Source organism: Jaculus jaculus, chromosome 18, assembly GCF_020740685.1.
Source record: "Jaculus jaculus isolate mJacJac1 chromosome 18, mJacJac1.mat.Y.cur, whole genome shotgun sequence".
Taxonomy (NCBI): Eukaryota; Metazoa; Chordata; class Mammalia; order Rodentia; family Dipodidae; genus Jaculus; species Jaculus jaculus.
Window position 1 is genome coordinate 39,450,781 of NC_059119.1, and position 25,333 is coordinate 39,476,113.

The following is a 25,333-nucleotide window of genomic DNA, read 5'->3' on the forward strand; positions in this document are numbered from 1 at the left end:
AACGATGGGGACCGTCAGGAGGGACAGTTGGAGGTAAAGATGGGGACCGTCAGGAGGGACAGTTGGAGGTAACGATTGGGACCGTCAGGAGGGACAGTTGGAGGTAAAGATGGGGACCGTCAGGAGGTACAGTTGGAGGTAACGATGGGGACCGTCAGGAGGGACAGTTGGAGGTAATGATGGGGACCGTCAGGAGCGACAGTTGTAGGTATATATGGGGACCGTCAGGAGGGACAGTTGGAGGTAACGATGGGGACCGTCAGGAGGAACAGTTGGAGGTAAAGATGGGGACCGTCAGGAGCAACAGTTGGAGGTAAAGATTGGAACCGTCAGGAGCAACATTTGGAGGTAAAGATGGGGACCGTCAGGAGCAACAGTTGGAGGTAACGATGGGGACCTTCAGGAGGAACAGTTGGAGGTAACGATGGGGACTGTCAGGAGCAACAGTTGCTGGTAAATATGGGGAGCGTCAGGAGGAAACGTTGGAGGTAACGATGGGGACCGTCAGGAGGAACAGTTGGAGGTAACGATGGGGACCGTCAGGAGGGACAGTTGGAGGTAAAGATGGGGACCGTCAGTAGGGACAGTTGGAGGTAACGATTGGGACCGTCAGGAGGGACAGTTGGAGGTAAAGATGGGGACCGTCAGGAGGTACAGTTGGAGGTAACGATGGGGACCGTCAGGAGGGACAGTTGGAGGTAAATGGGGACCGTCAGGAGGAACAGTTGGAGGTAACAATGGGGACCGTCAGGAAGAACAGTTGGAGGTAACGAGGGGGACCGTCAGGTGGAACAGTTGGAGGTAAAGATGGGGACCGTCAGGAGCAACAGTTGGAGGTAAAGATGGGGACCGTCAGGTGGAACAGTTGGAGGTAACAATGGGGACCGTCAGGAAGTACAGTTGGAGGTAACGAGGGGGACAGTCAGGTGGAACAGTTGGAGGTAAAGATGGGGACCGTCAGGAGCAACAGTTGGAGGTAAAGATGGGGACCGTCAGGAGGAACACTTGGAGGTAAAGATGGGGACCGTCAGGAGGTACAGTTGGAGGTAACGATGGGGACCGTCAGGAGGAACAGTTGGAGGTAACGATGGGGATCGTCAGGAGGAACAGTTGGAGGTAACGATGGGGACGGTCTGGTGGAACTGTTGGAGTTAATGATCGGGACCGTCAGGAGCAACAGTTGGAGGTAAAGATGGGGACTGTCAGGAGCAACAGTTGGAGGTAAAGATGGGGACCGTCAGGAGGAACAGTTGGAGGTAACAATGGGGACCGTCAGGAAGAACAGTTGGAGGTAACGAGGGGGACAGTCAGGTGGAACAGTTGGAGGTAAAGATGGGGACCGTCAGGAGCAACAGTTAGAGGTAAAGATGGGGACCGTCAGGAGGAACAGTTGGAGGTAAAGATGGGGACCGTCAGGAGTAACAGTTGGAGGTAAAGATGGGGACCGTCAGGAGGAACACTTGGAGGTAAAGATGGGGACCGTCAGGTGGTACAGTTGGAGGTAACGATGGGGACCGTCAGGAGGAACAGTTGGAGGTAACGATGGGGACCGTCAGGAGGAACAGTTGGAGGTAACGATGGGGACGGTCAGGTGGAACAGTTGGAGTTAATGATCGGGACCGTCAGGAGCAACAGTTGGAGGTAAAGATGGGGACCGTCAGGAGCAACAGTTGGAGGTAAAGATGGGGACCGTCAGGAGCAACAGTTGGAGGTAAAGATGGGGACCGTCAGGAGGTACAGTTGGAGGTAACGATGGAGACGGTTACAAGGAACAGTGGGAAGTAAAGATGGGGCCCGTCAGGAGGAACAGTTGGAGGTAAAAATGGGGACCGTCAGGAGGAACAGTTGGAGGTAACGATGGGGACCGTCAGGAGCAACAGTTGCAGGTAAAGATGGGGACCGTCAGGAGGAAAAGTTGGAGGTAACGATGGAGACGGTTACAAGGAACAGTGGGAGGTAAAGATGGGGCCCGTCAGGAGGAACAGTTGGAGGTAAAGATGGGGACCGTCAGTAGGGACAGTTGGAGGTAACGATTGGGACCGTCAGGAGGGACAGTTGGAGGTAAAGATGGGGACCGTCAGGAGGTACAGTTGGAGGTAACGATGGGGACCGTCAGGAGGGACAGTTGGAGGTAATGATGGGGACCGTCAGGAGCGACAGTTGGAGGTAAATATGGGGACCGTCAGGAGGGACAGTTGGAGGTAACGATGGGGACCGTCAGGAGGAACAGTTGGAGGTAAAGATGGGGACCGTCAGGAGCAACAGTTGGAGGTAAAGATGGGAACCGTCAGGAGCAACAGTTGGAGGTAAAGATGGGGACCGTCAGGAGCAACAGTTGGAGGTAACGATGGGGACCGTCAGGAGGAACAGTTGGAGGTAAAGATGGGGACCGTCAGGAGGAAACGTTGGAGGTAAAGATGGGGACCGTCAGGAGCAACAGTTGGAGGTAAAGATGGGAACCGTCAGGAGCAACAGTTGGAGGTAAAGATGGGGACCGTCAGGAGCAACAGTTGGAGGTAACGATGGGGACCGTCAGGAGGAACAGTTGGAGGTAACGATGGGGACTGTCAGGAGCAACAGTTGCAGGTAAAGATGGGGACCGTCAGGAGGAAACGTTGGAGGTAAAGATGGGGACCGTCAGGAGGAACAGTTGGAGGTAACGATGGGGACCGTCAGGAGGGACAGTTGGAGGTAAAGATGGGGACCGTCAGTAGGGACAGTTGGAGGTAACGATTGGGACCGTCAGGAGGGACAGTTGGAGGTAACGATGGGGACCGTCATGAGGTACAGTTGGAGGTAACGATGGGGACCATCAGGAGGGACAGTTGGAGGTAAATGGGGACCGTCAGGAGCGACAGTTGTAGGTAAATATGGGGACCATCAGGAGGGACAGTTGGAGGTAACGATGGGGACCGTCAGGAGGAACAGTTGGAGGTAAAGATGGGGACCGTCAGGAGCAACAGTTGGAGGTAAAGATGGGAACCATCAGGAGCAACAGTTGGAGGTAAAGATGGGGACCGTCAGGAGCAACAGTTGGAGGTAACGATGGGGACCGTCAGGAGGAACAGTTGGAGGTAACGATGGGGACCGTCAGGAGGAACAGTTGGAGGTATCGATGGGGACCGTCAGGTGGAACAGTTGGAGGTAAAGATGGGGACCGTCAGGAGGAACAGTTTAAGGTAAAGATGGGGACCGTCAGGAGGTACAGTTAGAAGTAAAGATGGGGACTGTTAGGAGCAACAGTTAGAAGTTAAAATGAGGACTGTTAGGAGCAACAGTTAGAAGTAAAGATGGGGCACTCACTCAGCAGTGACAATATCACCATGGCAACTAGTGGCCACAACCAGAGACTGAGTGACAAAGCTGATATGCAAATGAGCTAGTGGCTGTCAGCAGCCAGAATGCCTGGGGAAAACATGGAGATATGGGCCTGAGGTGAAGCATGCTTTTATACCCTGCTATGAAAAGAAAAAATAAAATGGGCGGGAGGAGAGATGACTTAGCTGTTAAGGCGCTTTTTTGCAAAGCCAAAGGGCCCAGGTTCGGTTCCTCAGGACCCACATAAGCCAGATGCACAAGGTGATGCATGTGTCTGGAGTTCGTTTGCAGTGGCTGGAGGTCCTGGCATGCCCATTCTCCCCACCCCTCTCTCTCTCACTCTCTCCCTCCCTGCCTCCCTGCCTCCCTCCCTCTCTGACTCTCTCTCTCTCTCTCTCTCTCTCTCTCTCTCTCTCTCCTGGCTTCTCTCTCAAATATGTAAAAATAAAGTATTTTAAGGGACTGGAGATATAGCTTAGCCATTAAGGTGCAGGCCTGCGAAGTATAGGGACCCAGGCTGGATTCTCCAGGTCCCACGTAAGACAGTTGCACAAGGGATCACATGCATCTGGAGTTCCTTTGCTGTGGCTGGAGGCCCTGGTGGGCCCATTCTCTCTTCCTCCCCCCCCCCTCTCTTTCTGTCTCTAATCAATAAATAAAAATAAAATCTTAAATAAGTAATAAAATATTTTAAAGAAAAGAAAAAAGCTTATCAAAAAAAAAAAAAAAACAAAAAAACAGCCAAAGCTCAGAAAATGGTCACTCAACTCCGAGAGGCAGACTCCACATCCCTTTCTGTGTTGACACCCCCTGGAGAAGGAGCAGCCCGCCCTTGGGAGCCCTAGGCAGCCTGGCACAGAGTGGACAAAGCAGGACCTGAATGCTGCCAAATGACTGCAAATGAGTGTCTGGGGGTTAGGCTGGTTGAGAGGATAAGGGAGAAAGGTACCTGGATTAATTAACATGTGTGAAGAGTGAATAAACTGAGGCAACTGAATTAACATAGTCCTCCTCTTGACTACTGAATTTAGCACTAGAGACAGCCTGAGGCAGGACTGTCAGCACATCAAAGGCAATGTGGGCCAAGGGAGATCCTGTCTACTGAAGAACAAAACAACAAAATAAAACCCTAGGGGCTGAGGAATTGACTCAGCAGTTAAATTGCTTGCCTGCAAAGCCTAATGACCCAGTTTGATTCCCAAGTGCACAACGTGGCACTTGTGTCTAGAGTTCATTTGTAGTGACTCTTAAAGTCTTGGGTGCTCTCTCTCTCTCTCCTCTCTTGCTCTTTTTTCTCTGTCTCCCTCTGCTGGCAAATAAATAAGTAAAAATATATAAGGGGTAGACAGCTGGCTCAGCAGTTAAAGTATTTGCCTGCAAAGCCTAACAACCTAAATTCAATTGCCCAGTACCCATGTAAAGCCAGACTTTTTATGAAGAGGTACATGCACCTGGAGTTTGTTTTCAGTGGCTAGAGGCCCTAATGTGCCCTTCACCCCTCTCCTTCTCTGTTTCCCTCTGCTTGCAAATAAATAAATACAATATGTAAGGGCTAGAGATGTGGCTCAGCATTTCAGGTATTTGCCTGCAAAGCCTGATGATCCAACTACACTGACCCTCCTACCTCTGCCCCCTGACTGCTGAGGATAAAAGTGTGCACCACCACACTGTGGGAAGCCATGCTGTCTTCGTCAGGCTTTGCCATGTCAGCTTGTTTACTGCTTTTGTATCCTAATTGTCTGCGCATGAGCACATGATGTTATTCTAATATGGTTGCTCACCCATCCCGATTGGGTGATGCAAAATCATCTGATGAGACTTAAGCCAATCAGATGACGCTATACAATCACATGACCATAAGTATATAAGCTTGGTGCTCCGTAGGGTCGGGGTCCTTCTCTCTTTCAGTTTGGAGCTCCCAATAAAGTGTGCTTGAGAAGAATCCTGTTGTTGTCGTTCTTCCTGCTGGCGGGAGGGGCGCAACACCACACCTCTTCCGCTCTCCTTTTGAAAATGTGGCATTGCTGTACCGTCCAGTTCTGCCAGGAATTCCTGGTCCTACTACCTTAGCTTCTTGAGTGCTGGGAATATATGTGTCTGCTACCATACCCATTTGTGACTAATATTTATATATTCTAAATAGTTTTACTTTTCAGTGTGCTTGTGAGTGAGTGTGTGCACACATGTGCATGTAGGGTATAGATATGTAGGGTCTCTTGCACACCCATCTGACTTTGTGGGGGGGGGGGGATGGAGATTGAATCTAGACTAGCACTCTGTCATCTCCCCAGCTCCCATGATGACCTATGGATGCCTAAATTCAGTGACATTTCATATTCTTGCTATTTGTTTTTGTGAAAAATATGATTTTCTTTTTTTTTTTCTTTTGGCTTTTTGAGATAGGGTCTCACTCTAGCCCAGGCTGACCTGGAATTCAATATGTATATCTCAGGGTACCCTTGAACTCACAGTGATCCTCCTACCTCAGCCTCCAAGTGCTGGGATTAAAGGCATGCACCACCATGCCTGGCTAGAAGATACCATTTTATTGCAAGCAGAGAGAGAGATAGAAGAGAGAGAAAATGGGCATGTCAGGGCCTCCAGCAGCTGAAAATGAACTCCAGATGCATGTACCACTTTGTGCATCTGGCTTTATGTGGGCACAGGGGAATCAAACCCAGGTCAATAGCCTTTGCATTCAAGCATCTGAACTGCAAAGCCATCTCCAGCACAGACCCGTTATCTTGAAACCACGGGCCATAAAAGTCTTCTCTCAAGATAGTCTGTATTATATCAGAGTCAGTATTTGTGACGCATACATGTGTAATCCTAAAAATAAAAGCACTGTGGGCCAAGATTCAACACTTCTGATTCCATTTTGTACAATGGCTCTCTGGTTACCCCACTAAGGTATGTCTAGCTAAGTGTTGTGAGGTTTTTTTTTTTTTTTGTTTTTTTTTTGTTTTTTTTTTTTTTTGTGTGTGTGTGTGTGTATGTGTGTGTCTATGAGTCACTGACCCCTTTTAAGTATTTGAGCCCTACAGTGCTGTCCCAAGCAGAATGGTGCCCAGAACAGGGAACTGAAGGGAAGGACTGCTACAAGTATAGGACAGTGAAGACACAGTAAAGCTGCAGACCAGACTGCGAAGGGCATCCTTGGTTCTCAGTAGAATTAGGACTGTGAGTTACACAAGCAGTGACTTTAAATTGTAAAAAAAAAGCAGGGTAAAAATTAGACACGATCAATACCAAGAGAGTAGATGCTAAGTTCAATTTCATAGATGTACTTTAAAAGAAGCTGGGCTTGAATGACAGAGTCATAGTTCTAGTAATGGAGGGGGAGGATTGAGCTCAGATTCTAGTAAGGGAGTGGGAGAAGCCAACTTAGATTCTAGTAGGGGAGGGAGAGGACCAAGCCCAGATTCTACTAAGGGTTGGAGAAGAGCCATCTCAGATTCTAGTAAGGGAGGGGAAGGAGTCAGCTCAGATTCAAGTAAATGAGGGGGAGGTGCCAGCTCAGTTTCTAGTATGGGAGAGAGAGGAGATAGATCAGAATCTAGTAGGGGAGGGTTTGGAGGCAACTCAGATTCTAGAAAGGTAGGGGGAGGAGTCAGCTCAGACTCTAGTAAGTCAGGGTGAGGAAGCAAGTCAGATTCTGGTAAGGGAGGGGGAGGAGGAAGCTCAAATTCTAGTAGGCAAGGAGGAATTAGCCAGTTCACATTCTACTAAGGAGGGGGGAGGAATCCGATCACACTCTAATAAGGGAAGGGTAGGAGGCAGCTATGATCTAGTAGGGGAGGGTTTAGGAGGCAGCTCAGATGCTAGTAAGGGAGGAAGAGGAGCCAGCTCAGATTCTAGTAAGTGAGGGGTAGCCATCAGCTCAGATAATGCTAAGGGAAAAGGAGGAGCCAGCTCCTGAATCCAGTAAGGGAATGGGAGGAGGCAGCTCAGATTCTAGTAATGGAGGGAGGGGATCCAGCTCAGATTCTACTAAGAGAAGGGAGGAGGCAGCTCAGACTCTAATAAGGGAGGGAGAAGAGCCAGCTCAAATTCTAAAAAGGGAAGACATGCCAGCTCAGATTCTAGCAAGGAAGGGGGAGGAGTTAGCTCAGATTCTAGTAAGCTTGGTATAGGAACCCAGTGCACAAGGGGGTGCTCGTGCTGCTGTGGGCTGGAGACCCTGGTGTGCCCATTCAATGTATCTGTCCCTTTCTCTTCTCTATCTGTCTCTTTGTGTGCCATATTTAAAGAAGAAAAATGGATTTGGGGGATCCAAAAAGAAAGAAAATATGCTCAACATGGCTCTTGGAGAGACAGGGGCACCAGCACCTGTTATGTGTACTTAGGTCTTTTATACTGATAGAACGTAAGCAAATCAATTCATATTCAAAACAAATGAAGAAGGAATGAAACAACCTACTGTGATTGGAGTTCAACCCAGAGGTGGGAGTCCCACCGCCTCTGTTATTCGGTGGAAACCACACACCGCTCCTTACATGTCCTGGAGTGGTTGTTCTCCCTCAAGAATCCTGGACCACCATCCCTGCACTTTTCAGAAAAGGTGACACCTAATCATGCCCAGTGACCAGGCTCACTGAGCAGTCCACGGAAGTGAAATCAGACGTTCTCTATGATTTTGAATTCTCCGAATGCTTGATATATGAGGCAGGCCCTCCTGGCCTATCAGCTGGCTTGGCACTAGTGGACGCAGTACTCTTTCAGCTCATTAAAGGCTACCTTCTAGAGGTCTCTAATTCCCAGAGAAACACACACTTGGTGCCCGGTTCCCTCACATTCCAGACATCCCCATTGCAGTAAGTAGGCTTATGACTTGTAAGCGAGAGGATGAACCCGAAAATATTGTTCAATTTCCACAAGAATGACTTGGGCCACCACATGGCCACACAACAGCCGTCTCTGCTCCTTGGATATATCTGACCCATTTTTTTTTTTCTTTTCACAATTTTTATTAACATTTTCCATGATTATAAAAAATATCCCATGGTAATACCCTCCCCACCCCACTTTCCCCTTTGAAATTCCATTCTCCATCATATTACCTCCCCATCTCAATCAATCTACTTACATACATACAATACCACAATACTCATGCAGAAGCCCAATCATCTGTAGCTAGGATCCACATGTGAGGGAGAACATGTGGCACTTGGCTTTCTGGGCCTGGGTTACCTCACATAGTATAATCCTTTCCAGATCCATCCATTTTTCTGCAAATTTCATAACTTCATTTTTATTTAACACTGAGTAGAACTCCATTGTATAAACTTGCCACATCTTCAATATCCACTCATCAGTTGAGGGACATCTAGGCTGGTTTCATTTCCCATCTATTATAACTTGAGCAGCAATAACCATGGTTGAGCAAGTATTTCTAAGGAAATGAGATGAGTCCTTCGGATATATGCCTAGGAGTGCTATAGCTGGGACATATGGTAGGTCAATCGTTAGCTGTTTTAGGAACCTCCACACTGATTTCCACAATGGCTGGACCAGATTGCATTCCCACCAACAGTGTAGGAGGGTTCCTCTTTTTCCACATCCCCACCATTTATGATCATTTGTTTTCATGACGGTGGCCAATCTGATAGCAGTGAGATGAAATCTCAATGTAGTTTTATTCTGCATTTCCCTGATGACTAGTGATATAGAACACCTTTTTAGATGCTTATATGCCATTCATATTTCTTCCTTTGAGAACTCTCTATTTAGCTCCATAGCCCATTTTTTGATTGGCTTGTTTGATTCCTTATTATTTAACTTTTTGAGTTCTCTGTATATCCTAGATATTAATCCTCTATCAGATATATAGCTGGCGAAGATTTTTTCCCATTCTGTAGGTTGCCTCTTTGCTTTTTTCACTGTGTCCTTTCCAGGGCAAAATCTTTGTAATTTCATGAGGTCCCAGTGATTAATCGGTGATTTTATTGCCTGAGCAATTGGGGTTGTATTCAGGAAGTCTTTGCCAAGACCAATATTTTGAAAGGTTTCCCCTACTTTTTCCTCTAGCAGTTTCAGAATTCCAGGTCTGATGTTAAGGTCTTTAATCCATTTGGACTTAATTCTTGTGCATGGCGAGAGAGAAGAATCTATTTTCATCCTTCTGCAGATATATATCCAGTTTTCAAAACACCATTTGCTGAAGAGGCTGTCTCTTCTCCAATGAGCATTTTTGGCATTTTTATCAAATATCAGGTGGCTATAGCTACTTGGGCTCACATCTGGGTCCTCTATTCTGTTCCACTCATCTACATGTCTGTTTTTGTGCCAGTACCATGCTGTTTTTGTTACTATGGCTCTGTAGTATAGGTTAAAATCAGGTATGGTGATACCACCAGCCTCTTTTTGGTTACTCAGTATTATTTTAGATGTTCGAGGTTTTTTGTGATTCCAAATGAATTTTTGGATTGGTTTTTCTATTTCCATGAAGAAAGCCTTTGGAATTTTGATAGGGATTGCATTAAATGTGTAGATTGCTTTAGGTAAGATTGCCATTTTCACAATATTGATTCTTCCAATCCAGGAACAAGGGATTTTTCTCCACTTTCTAGTGTCTTCTGCAATTTCTCGCTTGAGTGTTTTAAAGTTCTCATTGTATAGATTCTTTACTTCCTTGGTTAGGTTTATTCCAAGGTACTCTATTTTTTTTTTTGATGAAATTGTGAATGGGAGTGATTCTCTGATTTCATCCTCTGTGTGTTTGTTGTTAGCATATATGAAGGCTTCTGATTTCTGTGTATTTATTTTGTATCCTGCTACATTGCTGTAGGTTTTGATCAGCTCTAACAGCTTGCTAGTAGAGTCTTTAGGGTCCTTTATGTATAGAATCATGTCATCTGCAAATAATGATAACCTGATTTCTTCCTTTCCAATTTGCATCCCTTTTATGTGTGTCTCTTGCCTTATTGCTATGGCTAAAACTTCCAAAACTATATTAAATAAAAATGGGGACAGTGGACACCCTTGTCTTGTTCCTGATTTTAGTGGAAAAGCTTCCAGTTTTTCCCCATTTAGTAATATGTTGGCTGTAGTCTTGTCATAAATAGCCTTTATTATATTGAGATATGTTCCTTCTATTCCCAGTCTCTGTAGGACTTTTATCATGAAGGGATGCTGGATTTTGTCAAATGCTTTCTCTGTGTCTAATGAGATGATCATGTGATTTTTGTCCTTCAACCCATTTATGTAATGTATTACATTTATAGATTTGCGTATGTTGAACCATCCCTGCATCTCTGGGATAAAGCCTATTTGGTCAGGGTGAATGATCTTTTTTTTTTTAATTTTTTTTCAATGGAAACCACTCAGACTGCACTCTCTCCCTCCGCCTCTCCAGGGAGAGGGGAACGATCATCAATGGCAGCGGGCAGTCACAAGGCGCAACGCCCGCACCAGCTTCACGCTCAGGAGAGAACGCTGTGCCTCCTCCTCGTGGTTTCCGGTGCTCTACACAGTCAGAGAAACTTCTCTAGTAAAAAACTATAGAAATGATCCCTGAAAGTATAGTCTTGGGTGAATGATCTTTTTGATATATTCTTGTATTCTGTTTGCCAATATTTTGTTGAGAATTTTTGCATCTATGTTCATGAGGGAGATTGGTTTGTAATTTTCTTTTTTTGTTCTATCTTTGCCTGGTTTTGGTATTAGGGTGATGCTGGACTCATAGAAGGAGTTTGGTAGGATTCCTTCTTTTTCTATTTCCTGGAAAAGCTTAAGAAGCAATGGTGTTAGCTCTTCCTTAAAAGTCTGGTAAAATTCAGCAGTGAATCCATCCGGGCCTGGGCTTTTTTTAGTTGGGAGATTATTGATAACTGTTCGGAGCTCCATGTTTGTTATAGGTCTATTTAAGTGATTAATCTCATTTTGATTTAATTTAGGTAGGTCATATAGATCAAGGAAATCATCCATTTCTTTCAGATTTTCATTCTTTGTGGAGTATATGCTTTTATAGTATGTCCCTATAATTTTTTGGATTTCTCTGGAATCTGTTGTGATGTTACCTTTTTCATCTCTGATTTGATTAATTTGTGTCTCTTCTCTCTTTCTTTTGGTCAGATTTGCTAAGGGTTTATCAATCTTGTTTATCCTTTCAAAGAACCAACTCTTTGTTTCATTAATTCTTTGGATTGTTCTTTTTGTTTCTATTTCATTAATTTCTGCCCTAATCTTTATTATTTCTTCCCGTCTACTGATTTTTGGTTTGCCTTGTTCTTCTTTTTCCAAGGCTTTAAGATGAAGCATTATGTCGTTTACTTGCGACCTTTCTAATTTCTTAATATAGGCACTCAAGGCTATAAATTTACCTCTTAGAACTGCCTTCATTGTGTCCCAGAGATTTTGGTATGTTGTGTTCTCATTATTATTTGACTCTATAAATTTTTTGATTTCCTTTTTGATTTCTTCATTGACCCATTCATCATTTAGTAGTGTATTGTTTAGTTTCCATGATTTTGTGTATGCTCTATAGCCTTTCTTGCTACTGATTTGTAGTTTAATTCCATTGTGGTCAGATAGAATGCAAGGAATTATTTCAATTTTCCTGAATTTGTTAAGATTTGCTTTGTGTCCTAATATATGGTCTATTTTAGAGAATGTTCCATGTGCAGCTGAAAAGAATGTATATTCTGCAGACTTTGGATGAAATGTCCTGTATATATCTGTTAAGTCCATTCCTTCTATGGCCTCATTTAGTCCAGATGCCTGTCTGTTTATTCTTTCCTGGGATGACCTGTCAATTGATGAGAGTGGGGTGTTAAAGTCACCCACCACCACTGTGTTTGGTGTTATCTGTGACCTTAGTTCTAATAGTGTTGGTTTGACGAATTTGGGAGCCCCCATGTTAGGTGCATATATGTTTAGGATTGTAATGTCCTCCTGTTGGAGTGTGCCCTTAATCTATATAAAGTGACCTTCCTTATCTTTCTTGACTAATGTTGGACTAAAGTCTATCCTGTCTGATATTAGGATAGCAACCGCTGCTTGTTTTCTAGGCCCATTTGCTTGAAACACCGTCTTCAAAACTTTCACCCTAAGATAATGCCTATCCTTTGTAGAAAGGTGAGTTTCTTGGAGACAACAAATTGTAGGATCCTGCTTTTTAACCCAGTCTGCAAATCTATGTTTTTTCGTTAGGGCATTGAGGCCGTTGATATTAAGAGATATTATTGAAAGGTGTGTATTTATGTCTTCCATTTTGTGTGTGTGTGTGTGTGTTTCTGGTTCTACCTGCGCTCTCTTCTGTTAACTAGTATTTGAGTGTTGCTTGTTTTTTCTAGGTTCCTTATATGCGTGCATTTCCTTTTCTTCAGCATGGAGGATCCTATCAAGTATTTTCTGTAGAGCTGGTTTTGCCTTCAAATACTCCTTTAACCTGCTTTTGTCATGGAATGTCTTTATTTCTCCATCTATTTGAATGGATAACTTTGCAGGATAAAGTAACCTTGGTTGACAGTTGTTATCTTTCAGAACTTGGAATATATCACTCCAAGCCCTTCTGGCTTTAAAAGTTTGTGTTGAATAATCTGCTGTAATCCTGATGGTCTTGCTTTTGCAGGTAACTTGATTTTTCTCTCTAACTGCTTTCAATATTTTTTCTTTGGTGTGTGTGTTTGGAAGTTTGATTATAATATGGCGAGGAGAGGTTCTTTCTGGGTTTTGTCTGGCTGGGGTTCTAAAGGCTTCCTGTATCTGCATTGGCACCTCTTTCCCAATTTGGGGGAAATTTTCTTCTATGATTTTGTTGAAGACGCCTACTATGCCTCTGGAGTGGAGTTCTTCTCCTTCTAGTATGCCCTGAATTCTTATATTGGATCTTTTCATAGTGTCCAAAATATCTTGAAATTCCCACTCATAGTTTTCTATTAGTTTGTCTTTCTCTTTGTTGGACTGCATTAGGTCTGCCACCTGGTGTTCTAGCTTAGATATTCTGTCCTCTCCCTCATCCATCCTACTGGTGAGATTTTCTACAGAGATTTTTATTTCATTAACTGTGTTCTTCATTGCTAGTAATTCTGACTGGTTTTTCTTTATTATTTCTATTTCCTTATTTATGTCTTGTATTGCCTTCTTTATTTCATCAAATTGGTGTCCTGCATCTTCGATTCCTTTGATTTCCTCTTTGATTTCTTCTTTGATTGTTTTGATGTGTTCTTTGACCTCTTTGAACATATTTATAATCATTCTTTTGAACTCTTTCTCAGGTGTTTCCTCTAACTCTTTCTCATTGGAGGACATTTCTGATGCATTAATACTTTTAGGTGGATTTATATCGTCTTGCTTTTTAGTGTTTCTTGTGTTATAATGTATATATTTTTGCATCTTGGATTAAGTTAATGCTTGGATTTTCTAGCTAGCTGTGTATTTTTAGCTGTATCAATTGATTTGATGTAATATATTTTTAGGGTAGGACCTTAAGGTGTTAGGTGTGGCTCTTAAGATTCTCAGAGTATCTACAAAGATGTTCTTAGGGGTTGAGTTTCCCTGCTATAGGAGTATTCAAGCAGGCTGAGTGGAATAAAATACAGGTAGATTCTAAAATTTAACTAAACACTGTACACATTCAATCAAAAACAGCCCCAAGTACGTATGCAAGAGTAGTTATTATAACGACCAGATCCTCTATCAACAAAGAGGTTAAGATTTCTGGTCTGTTGAGAGATCCAAGTCAGCTTGCGACCAAGTGAGACCCTTCCCTGGTGCAATCCCAGTTACCTTGGATGATTTTGGTCTCAGTCAAGTTGCTGCCTGGGTCGTTGGGCTGCTGTTCTGATTTCTGGAGCTGGGCACTTGCTTTTCCTGCGGGGCAAACCGAGCCTGGAAGTGTGGCCCTGCAGATCAGCTCCCCTGCTGCTGGAACTGCTGCTGCTCAAGCTGCCCCTGCTGGGACTGTAGCCACTGCTGCTGAAGGTGTTGCTGCTGGACCCACCGCTGCTGCTGCCTCTGCTGCTGCTGTAGCTGCTACTGCTGGAGCCACCACTGCTGCTGAAGCTGCTGCTGCTGTGTCCACTGCCGCTGCTCCCCCTGAAGCTGCTGCTGCCAAGTCTGGAACTGCTGCCACTCCTGGGTCTGCTGCTGCTGGGGCCGCTGTTACCGGTGCTGGAGCCGCTGATGTTGCTGCCGAACTCTGCTCCTGCTTGGCTCCCGCTGTCAGCCCAAGTTGGCGTGGCTGGTCCCGGGCCGCTGCTCTGTTCTCCCAATCTGGGCTCAGGTGGTGGGGGAGGGGAGGGAGCCGCAGCTGCTCCAGTTCTCTCACTGCTCCAAGCGTTCTTCTACCTTGCGGTCTGTTCCTCCGTTGCTCGCTGCCACTCTCCCTTCACGTTTCCTGAGTTGCGGAGAGCGCGGTGTGAGGGGAAGCTCCCGCACCTGGCTTTTCCTGTGGCTGGAGCTGAGCGTGGCGGCTTTCTGGTGCGCCGCGGCCACGGCGGTTGGCCGAGCTGCCGGAGCCACTTTTCCCACCTGTGCGGTCTCTGGATGCTCTGGAACTCTTCTACTTCTCCGCTGCCGCTTCAATTTCCTATACACCTCACTTTTTAGTAAAAGTGTGTATTTTGCTGAGTTTTTTTGGTGTTTTTCCCCCGTAGGCTGCTTTGGCGTGGTACCTACGCCGCCATCTTAACCGGAAGCCTCTCTGGATTGTTTTTTCTATTTCCATGAAGAATGCCATTGGAATTTTGATGGGGATTGCATTAAATTTGTAGGTTGCTTTTGGTAGGATTGCCATTTTCACTATTTTGATTCTTCCAATCCAGGACCATGGGATGTTTTTCCATTTCCTAGTGTCCTCTGTAATTTCTTGCTTGATTGCTTTAAATTTTACATTGTAGAGATCCTTCCCTTCCTTGGTTAGTTTTAATCCAAGGCACTTTATTTTCTTTGATGCAATTGTGAATGGGAGTGATTCTCTGATTTCATCCACTGTGTGTGTGTTGTTAACATACAGGAAGGCTATTGATTTCTGTGTATTTATTTTATATCCTGCTACATGGCTACAGTTGTTTATTAACTCTAACAATTTGCTGGTAGAGTCTTTAGGGTCCCTTATGTATAGAAACATGTCATCTGCAAATAAGTCACCCACTACCACTGTGTTTGGTGTTATCTGACCTTAGTTCTAACAGCATTTGTTTGGTGAAGTTGGGAGCCCCCATGTTAGGTGCATATATGTTTAGGACTGTAATGTCCTCCTGTTGGAGTGTGCCTTTAATCAATATAAAGTGACCTTCCTTATCTTTCCTCACTAATATTGGATTGAAGTGTACCTTGTCAGATATTAGGATAGCAACCCCTACTTGTTTTCTAGGCCCATTTGCTTGAAACACCATTTTCCAACCTTCCTCCCTAAGATAGTGCCCATCCTTTATAGAAAGGTGAGTTTCTTGAAGGCAACAAATTGAAGGATCCTGCTTTTAAACCCAGTCTGCAAACCTATGTCTTTTTGGTTGGGGCACTGAGGCCATTGATATTAAGGGATATTATTGAAATGTGTTTATTTATTTTTGCCACTTTTTGATGTTCTTCCAGATTTACCTTTGCTCTCTTGTGTTAACTAGCATTTGAATATTGCTTGTTTTTTCCACGATCCTCATATGTGTGCTTTTCTGTCTCTTCAGCATGGAGGATTCTTCCAAGCATTTTCTGTAGAGCTGGTTTTGTCTTCAAATACTCCTTTAGCCTGCTTTTGTGGTGGAACGTCCTTATTTCTCTGTCTATTTGAGTGGATAGCTTTGCAGGATAAAGTAACCTTGGTTGACAGTTGTTGTCTTTCAGAACTTGGAATACATTCCTCCATGCCCTTCTGGCTTTTAAAATTTGTGTTGAGTAATCTGCTGATTACTTGCTGATGTGCTTGCTATTGTAGGTAACTTGATTTTTCTCTCTAACTGATTTCAGTATTTTTTCTTTGGTTTGCATGTTGGGTAGTTTGATTATAATATGGTGAGGAGAGGTTCTTTTCAGGTTTTGTCTGGTTGGTGTTCTAAGGGATTCCTGTATGTGCATTGGCACCTCTTTCCAAATTTGGGGGAAGTTTTCATCTATGTTTAGAAAAACAAGCTAAATAAATTACAATTATTACATTTATTACTTTAGCTAAATTTCATTAGTAAAATTCCTGGGATGGCCCACTCTTGTTATATGACAATATTTATCTTGCATGATATAAATAACAGAAAATTCATGAGTCTAGAAATGAAGTATTATCACATAAAACAATAAAAGTGTTCTTGTCCTTACTTCAACAATTCACAACAACTCTTCCAGTTCAAATATAAAAATGATCCAGATAGGGAATAAAAGTATTCTATTTAGTCACACAAGAGATTTGAAACCCCATGTTCTTCCTTCTTTCTTTGAAGCAAGGCCTCACTATGTAGCCAGGCTATATAGGTATATCCAAGGTGGCCTTGCATCATGTTCCTTGTGCCTCTGCCTCTGGAGGGGCTGAAATGTTTTTGTTCTTGTTGTTGTTTTGAGGCAGGGTCTCACTCTAGCCCAGGATTACCTGGAATTCACCCTGTATTCTCAGGGTGGCCTTGATCTCATGCAAATCCTCCTACCTCTGCCTCCTGAGTGCTGGGATTGAAGGCATGTACCACCACACACAGCAGGCCTGGCATTTTTGAAATCATACTTCTGAGCCACTTATGTATAGAAAGAACCCAGCTTATAATAATCAACAATTGGATATTAAACTAAGAAGTCTCTATGGAGGTCAATGTCCTGACAAAATTCAACATTGATAATGACATTTGCATACACAGGAGACAAAGTTAGGCCTTTCCACAGAGCTGTAAATCTTTGCAATGACTTTGTTTTAAGTCTGTGTCTCTTCATGACTTATGTATTCTCCAATGTCTGCTTGATGAAATACCACAATCACCATGGGGTCAACTTTCCTGCAGTTATGTGTTGACTTTGCTGCCATTCCAAAACCCAAAAAATGTACGCCATGGAGTACACCACCACCTCCTGGTATTGAGATGTATTTTCAGTGATTCAACCCAGTCCAGATTTCAACACATGGTTTCTATACAGGAAGGACTGCTCTGCTCCAGGCTTCATACACACTTTATACTTGGCCTAAGGAACGAGGTAATCCAGAACTGTAATGTGCAAGTGGAACTTGTGGGTCTTGGTGAATTTTCCAAAGCAGGTCCCAAGTGACACGCATTTATCCCCAAAGATATTGGGGGCCATATTCAGGATGCTCTCATTGACATAGTACATGTGGTCATTGTGCAGCTGGAAGCAGTAGATGCAGTCAGGCCTGTCCAACAGCAGCTGCAGGTTCTTCCCAATGCATTTCAGGATTTTCTGGAACATGACATAAGTCTCCTCTTCATTAAAAGGCCATATTGTGTTTCTGTATGGGCCCACTGTGGATCCTTGTGTCTCCGTAGCCAGAAATGGAAGTTGGCCACTCACCACTCCCTTGGCAAGCCCAGCCTCTCTAGCCCGATTCCACGTGTTCCTTGTTTCTGTCGCCACCTAGCCAGGAGGACCTCCTACCCTCAGTTCTTTTTTCTGTTTATTTATTTATTGCTTATTCTTTTTTTCTCAATTTTTATTAATATTTTCCATTATTATAAAAAATATACCATGGCAATACCCCCCCTCTCATCAGTTTCCCCTTCAAAATTCCATTCTCCATCATATCCCCTCCCCATCTCAATCAGTCTCTCTTTTATTTTGATGTCATGGTCTTTTCCTCCTCTTATGATGGTTTTGTGTAGGTAGTGTCAGGCACTATGAGGTCATGGATATCCAGTCCATTTTATGTCTGGAGGGATCACGTTGTAAGGAGTCTTACCCTTCCTTTGGCACTTACATTCTTTCCTTCACCTCTTCCACAATAGACTCTGAGCCTTGGAAGGTGTAATCCTGATGTTACTCAGTACTCCAGTCACTTCTTTCCAGCACAATAATACCTTCTGGGTTATCCCAAGGTCACTGCCATCTGTAAAGAGAAGATTCTCTACCCAAAGTGAGAGTAGCATTAATAAAAGGATATAAATATTAAGAGAAGCGCTTACTGGGCAGTTTGATAAGCATAGTATATACATTTTTCCAGACATCAGCAGATGTTACACCCCTAGGGTTCATGACTATCCGTTTTAATTTTCAGTATCAGGGATGTATTCCCTCCCATGGAGTGAGCCTCCAGTCCAATTGGAGGGCAGTTGGTTTCCACCATGACAGAAATGCCACTATTGCACCCGTCTACCCTTAATTCTTATGTTTGATCTTTTCATAGTGTCCCGAATATCTTGAAATTCCCATTTATACTCTCCTATTAGTTTGTCTTTATTGGACTGTATTAGATCTGCTACCTGGTCTTCTACTTTACATATTTTGTCCTCTCCTTCATCTATTCTACTGGTGAGATTTTTCTACAATTTTGTTTTTATTTCATTAACCAGGTTCTTCATTGCTAGAAATTCTGACTGTTTTTTCTTTATTATTTCTATTTCCTTATTTATGTCTTGTATTGACCTCTTTATTTCATTAAATTGGTTTCCTGTCTTCTTTGATTTCCTCTTTGATTCATTTGATTTCCTCTTTGACTTCTTTGAGGATATTTATAATCATTCTTTTGAAATCTTTCTCAGGTATTTCCTCTAACTCATTCTCACTGGAGGTCATTTCTGATGCATTAATACTTTTTGGTGGATTTATATTGTCTTGATTTTTGGTGTTTCTTCTGTTATAATGTATGTATTTTTGCATCCTGGATTAATTTAATGCTTGGATTTTTTAGTTAGCTGCAATATTACTAGATGTATCAATCAATCATGTTATATATCTTCAGGGTAGGAGCTTGAGGTGCTAGGTGTGGCTCTCAAGACTCCAGAGTATCTGTAAAAGTGACCCTAGGTATTGGGTTTGCCTGCTATGAGAGTATTCAAGTTGGTTGAGTGGAATAAAATACAGGCAGATTCTAAAATTTAACTAAACAATGTACCATTCAATGAAAAATAGCACATAGTATTTATGCAAGAGTAGGTATCATGACAACCAGATCTCCTAACAAAGTCAGTGTCCTTTTAGGGTATGTGGTGCCCCACACTCTTTATCCTGTCAACAAGGAGGTTAAGATTTATGGTCTGGTGAGGGTTCCAAGTCAGCTTGTGACCAAGTGAGACACTTCCCTAATGTACAACAGAAGAGGAAACAAAGTCAGTATAAATCAAGAAGCAACAAAGAACAAGCCCAAAATATAGTTTATTTAAGAATGGCAAATCTGACTATCCATCAGCTTTAACATTAGTCATTTAGTAATATATTGTTTACTTTCCATGATTTTACATATGCTCTATAGCTTTTCTTGCTATTCATTTGCAGTTTGAGCCCATGGTTGTCAGATAGAGTCGAAGGAATTATGTCAATGTTCCTATATTTGTTAGGTTTGTTTTGTGTCCTAAAATATGGTCTATTTTAGACAATGTTCCATGTGTTGATGAAAAGAATGTATATTCTGCAGCATTTGTTCTGTGATCTCCTTTAATGCAGATGCATCTCCATTTAATTTTTGCCAGGATAACCTGTCTACTGAAGAGAGTTCCAAGGATGTTTTTATATTACAAAATCCATTTTTTAAGGCCCTAAATCGAAGTTCCATTTAATTCCTGAAGAACAAGGAAATTAACAATCAATGATGAGATTTTATCTATATCACTCTATATTCCTAATCTCATTAAAGCTTATGTACTTAAGCCATGGTCACCCTGATTTAAAAATAAGAAGTAGACTGAGACCTTCCCTAGAAGTACAGAACTCACTTTTTTTTTGGTTGTTGGAGATATGGTCTCACTCTAGTCCAGGCTAACCTGGAATTTACTCTGTAGTCTCAGGGTGACCTCAAATTTAAGGCAATCCTCCTCCCTTTACCTCCCAACTGCTGGGATTAAAGGCATGTGCCCATCTTAGAACTCACTTTTTTGTTGTTGTTCATTTTTATTTATTTATTTGAGAGTGACAAACAGAGAGAGAAAGCGGCAGATAGAGATAGAATGGGCATGCCAGGGCCTCCATCCACTGCAAAAGAACTCCAGATATGTGTGTCCCTTGTGCATCTGGTTAATATGGGTCCTGGGGAATTGAGCCTCAACCCAGGGTCCCTAGGCTTCATAGGCAAGCACTTAACCACTACACCATCTCTCCAGTCCAGAACTCACTTCTTATGGGCAAGTGCTCAATCACTGTATAAAGGAAATCACTATAGTTATAAGTTTTACACTTTATTTTATTTATTTTAGAGTGAGAGAGAGAGAATAGGCTTGCCAGGACCTCCAGCCACTGCAAAGAATCTTTAGATGCATGCATCTGGCTTATTTGGGTCCTGGGAAATTGAATCGAGGCCCTTTGGCTTTGCAGGGAAATGCCTTAACTGTTAAGCCATCTCTCCAGCCCCTATAGTAATAATTTTTAAAAAATTAATATTTTTTATTTGAGAGAGAGAGAAAGACCCAGATAGAATTGGTGCTCCAGTTACTGTAAATGAACTCTAGACACATGTACCACCTTGTGTCATTTTTTTACAATATATATGTGTGTGTGTATATATATATATTTAAATTAAATTTTATTTTGTTTTTTTGAGGTAGGGTCTTACTATAGTCCAGGCTGACATGGAATTCACTCTAGTCTCAGGGTGGCCTCAAACTCACGGCGATCCTAACTCTGCCTCCCGAGTGCTGAGAACAAAGGCATGCACCACCATGCTTGGCTCATTTTATTAACAACTTCCATGATTATAAACTATGTCCCATGGTAATCCCTCCCTTCCCCCACTTTCCCCTTTGAAACCCCATTCTCCATCATATCCCCACCTCCTCTCAATCAGTCTCTCTTTTATTTTGATGTCATGATTTTTCCTCCTATTATGATGGTCTAATGTAGGTAGTGTCAGGCACTGTGAGGTCATGATATCCAGGCCATTTTATTTCTGGAGGGAACATGTTGTAAGGAGTCCTACCCTTCCTTTGGCACTTACATTCTTTCTGCCACCTCTTCCACATTAGACCCTGAGCCTTGGAAGGTGTGATAGAGATATTGCAGTGCTGAGCACTCCTGTCACTTCTTTCCAGAACCATGATGCCTTCTGAGTCATTCCAAGGTCACTGCCATCTGAAAAGAGAAGGTTCTTGACCAAAAGAGTAGGATTAATATACAGGAATGGACATTAAGAGACGTGCTTAATGGGCAGTTTGATGAGCTCACTTTTGGCCAGACAGTAGCAGATGTTACACCTCTAGGGCTCATGACTACCCATGTTTTAAGTTTTAAGTATAAGGGATGTATCCCTCCCATGGAGTGGGCCTCCAGTCCAATTGGAGGGCAGTTGGTTTCCACCATGACAGATGTGTCACTATTGCACCCGTTGGCTCATTTGGCCTACCTGGCAAAATATAATGCTTGCAATGTCCACTGTTGAGTATCTTCACTGGTAATTTCTCTCTCTTCCATTGAACTGCATGCAGAATGACTTCCAGCTTTCTGTCAGCTGGTCTACATTGAGGAGGTTATCAGCTCAGTTCCAGCAGGATTGTTCAGTTGCCTTGCAGCCCAAGTAGGTGGAGTCTTCAGTAATAGGGTCTTACCATCTATTCCTGACCACCTTGTGCTTTTTATATTTTATTTTTATTTGTTTAATAGAGAGTGAGGGAGAGAAATACAGAAAGAGAGCAACAAAGAGAGACAGACTGAGAGAATGGGCTCACCATGGTTTTTAGCCACTGTAGATGAACTCCAGATACATGCCCCTCCTTGGGCATCTGGCAAATGTGTATAATGGGGCCTTTAAGCTGGGTCCTCAGGCTTCTCAGGCAAGGACCTTAACCGCTAAGTCATTTTTCTAGCTCTAGTTATTTTTTTTTTTTTATGGAGGCAGGGTCTTGCTTTAGCCCAGGATAACCTGGAATTCGCTATGTAGTCTCAGGCTGGCCTCAAACTCACAACAATACTCCTACCTTTACCTCCTGAGTGCTGGGATTAAAGGTGTGCACCACCACATATAGTAATTGTTTACTTTTCCTTTTTTGTATGCCAAACTTCTTATGTATATTTCAGGACACTTGTAAGCAAAACTACATAAATTTAATTAATAGGATAGTATTGTATACATGTAAGTGGAAGAACAGGTTAATGGGGGTGAAAGGGCTAAATGAGGTCAGGGGAAGAGACTGAGTAAGGAAAGATGGAGGGAGGGCTAATCAAACTCTATGAGGATATAAATACGACACACTAAAACCTATTCTATTGGACAATGAAACACACAGGAGCCATAGATTGTTATTAGAAAATTTTCAGTGCCAGGGATGGGATACCATCCAGTGAGTTGTTGGCCAGGGAGGTCCCTGATGTCTCCCAAACATTACAGACCATTGCCAAGGCTCTTGGTTTACCACCAGAAATAAATGGTAAGAGCCTATTGCTGAAGACTCCACATACTTGGGATGCAAAGTCACTGAGAAATCCTGCTGGAGCTGAGCTGAAAACGTCCTCCATGTAGACCAGCTGAAAAAAAGCTGGCCTTAGCAGCAGCAAGAGGCCCTGGCATGCCCTCCTTTTTTTCCTCTCTCAAATAAATAAAATATATGAAAAACCCAGCAGTGACTAGCACCTATAATGAAAACCAAATGGAAGCAGCAATTATAAATGAAAATTCTGGTTTTCCCTCTGGGGAAAAGGGGCAGTCCAGGGCACTTTCCTACACGGAAGTGGTTTTCAGAGGAATGAGATGACCTGCAGAATGGCTACACCTCTAGAGTTTCTGAACCTGCTGGACTGGCACATGAGGGGATGTATTTGTAGCAACATCTCAGGTGGTCTAGTGAAACTGTTTTGGGGTTTATACTTGGAGAATCACTGCTAGTGGGCTGTATAAAGATCTCAAGTATGAGCGTCTGAGTTATGAAGTAGCTTTGCTTTTGTAGCCTCAAGGTAGGCTTCCTTATACATAAGTCAACTTTAGCTGGGTGTGGGGGTGCACACCTTTAATCACAGCACTTGGGAGACAGAGGTAAGAGAATCACCCTGAGTTTGAGGCCAGCCTGAGACTACATAATGAGTTCCAGGTCAGCCTGGGCTAGAGTGAAACCCTACCTTGAAACACCAAAATAAATAAATAAATAAATTTTTAAAAATGAACTTTAAATTGCATTGAGAGGTTGACTGAATTCGTTTTTATTTTTGAGATGACCGCATGTAATCCAGACTGGCCTCAGACTTGCTATGTAACTGAGGCTGGCCTTGAACTCCTGATCCTGGTGTCCTTACCCACCAACTGCTGGGATCACAGGTGTGCACCACTGTGCTCAGTTTAGATGTGGTTTATTTTTATAGTTCCTCTTATATGGGCCAGTTAAGACTATATGGTGGAACTACACCAGGCCATGTATTTAATTTGATTTTTATGTTTTCTTAAAAATGTTTTATGTATTTATTTGAGAAAGAAGGCATATAGAAAGACTGGGTATGCCAGGGCCTGTAGCCACTGTAAAGGAACTCCAGATGCATGTGCCACCTTGTGCATCTGGCTTAAGTGGGTACTCGGGAATCAAGACTGGATCCTTAGGCTTTTTAGTGGTTTGAGTCAGGTGTCCCCCATAAACTTAGGGTGTTCTGAAGGCTAGGTTCCCCAGCTGATGGCAATTGGAAATTAATGCTTCCTGGAGGTGGTGTATTGTTGGGGGCAGGCTTATTGGTATTATAGCCAGTTTCTCCATGACAGTGTATGGCACACTCTCCTGTTGCTATTGTCCATGTTATGTTGGCCAGGGGGTGATGTCCACCCTCTGCTCATTCCATCATTTCCTCCTGCCATCATGGAGCTTCCTCTTGAGCCTGTAAGCCAAAATAAACCTCTTTTTCACAGAAGCTGCTCTTGGTTGGGTGATTTCTACCAGCAATGTGAACCTGACTGCAACAGTAAAGTGGTACTAGGAATGGGGTTGCTGCTAGACCCCTAATTGTGTGGCTTTGGCCTTTCAGAGCTGATTTTCAAGAGGAATGTGGAAGGATTTGGAACCTTGGCCTAAGAGACACCTTGTGGTGCTGTAAGTACAGCTTGATGGACTATTCTGTTCAGAGTTGAAAGACCTGAATGCAGTAAGAAGTATGTAATGTGAGATTTGGCTTATGAGGGTGAGAAAGAGCTTTGCTTAGACTGGGTTTGTGAGAGGATTGCTGTTATACCTGTGTCCTGAGAAGTTGTACATGGTTGCTTTGCATAGAAATGAACTGGTGTGAGTAGAGGGATATGGCACAGAAAGAAAAATCTCTCGGTAATTGTTGCTTGTTCAGCTGCAATTGAGAGATTATAATCTTTGAGATTGGGCCATCTGACCTGCACTGGTGCGACAGGAAGAATGTAGACTCTTTTGAATGGGCCTGACTGCTCAAGCACTTTATTCTCCCTTGGATTAACAAAGTGGCACCCTACCTGGTATTGCAGAGTATAAGAAGTGCAGGAAAGAGAGGGTTATTGAGTTTGCAAATGGTCTTGTGTTTTGGACATGGCCATGGGCAGTCTGAAGCAGGTTTGCGGGATGCCTGCATGGTTACCGCATGAGGCCATGAAGATGAACCCTGGATTGCAGCGGAGACCCAGTGGAGCTCCGGGACCACCCTGATGGCTGCTAAGGAAAGCTTCCAGCCCCGACAAAGTTTTCTAGGACTGTGAGTAGCCTAGCTGGAGGGGCAGAATTGCAACTCCAGAGACTTATTGCTGGTTAGAATTATAGAACTTGGAGATTTGTCACTGGCTAGAACTGTTGGACTTGAAGTTACAGAGTTTGGTATTTACCCTGGTGGTTTTAAATCTTGTATTGGTTGAACATTTCTTTGCCCAATGCCATCTTTTGCAGTGTATTTATTCTGTGCCATTATGGGGATTTGGAGGTTATTTTTTGGCATTATGGCTCAGGTAAAAGATCTTGGACTATGGCGATGTCTGAACATCACTGTGATTGATAAGAACTATGGGGACTTTTAAAGTTGG

The 25,333-nt window shown here is 43.3% G+C and overlaps 1 non-coding gene and 1 pseudogene across 1 annotated transcript; both read right to left on the reverse strand.

The window, feature by feature from the left end:
• Nucleotides 1-10,635: 10,635 nt before the first annotated feature.
• Nucleotides 10,636-10,846, reverse strand: LOC123455911. The gene has a single exon (XR_006634210.1). It is a non-coding gene; the product is annotated as a small nucleolar RNA U3 (small nucleolar RNA).
• Nucleotides 10,847-17,146: 6,300 nt separating this feature from the next.
• Nucleotides 17,147-24,902, reverse strand: LOC101596623 (annotated as a pseudogene).
• Between the last annotated feature and the right edge of the window lie 431 nt (nucleotides 24,903-25,333).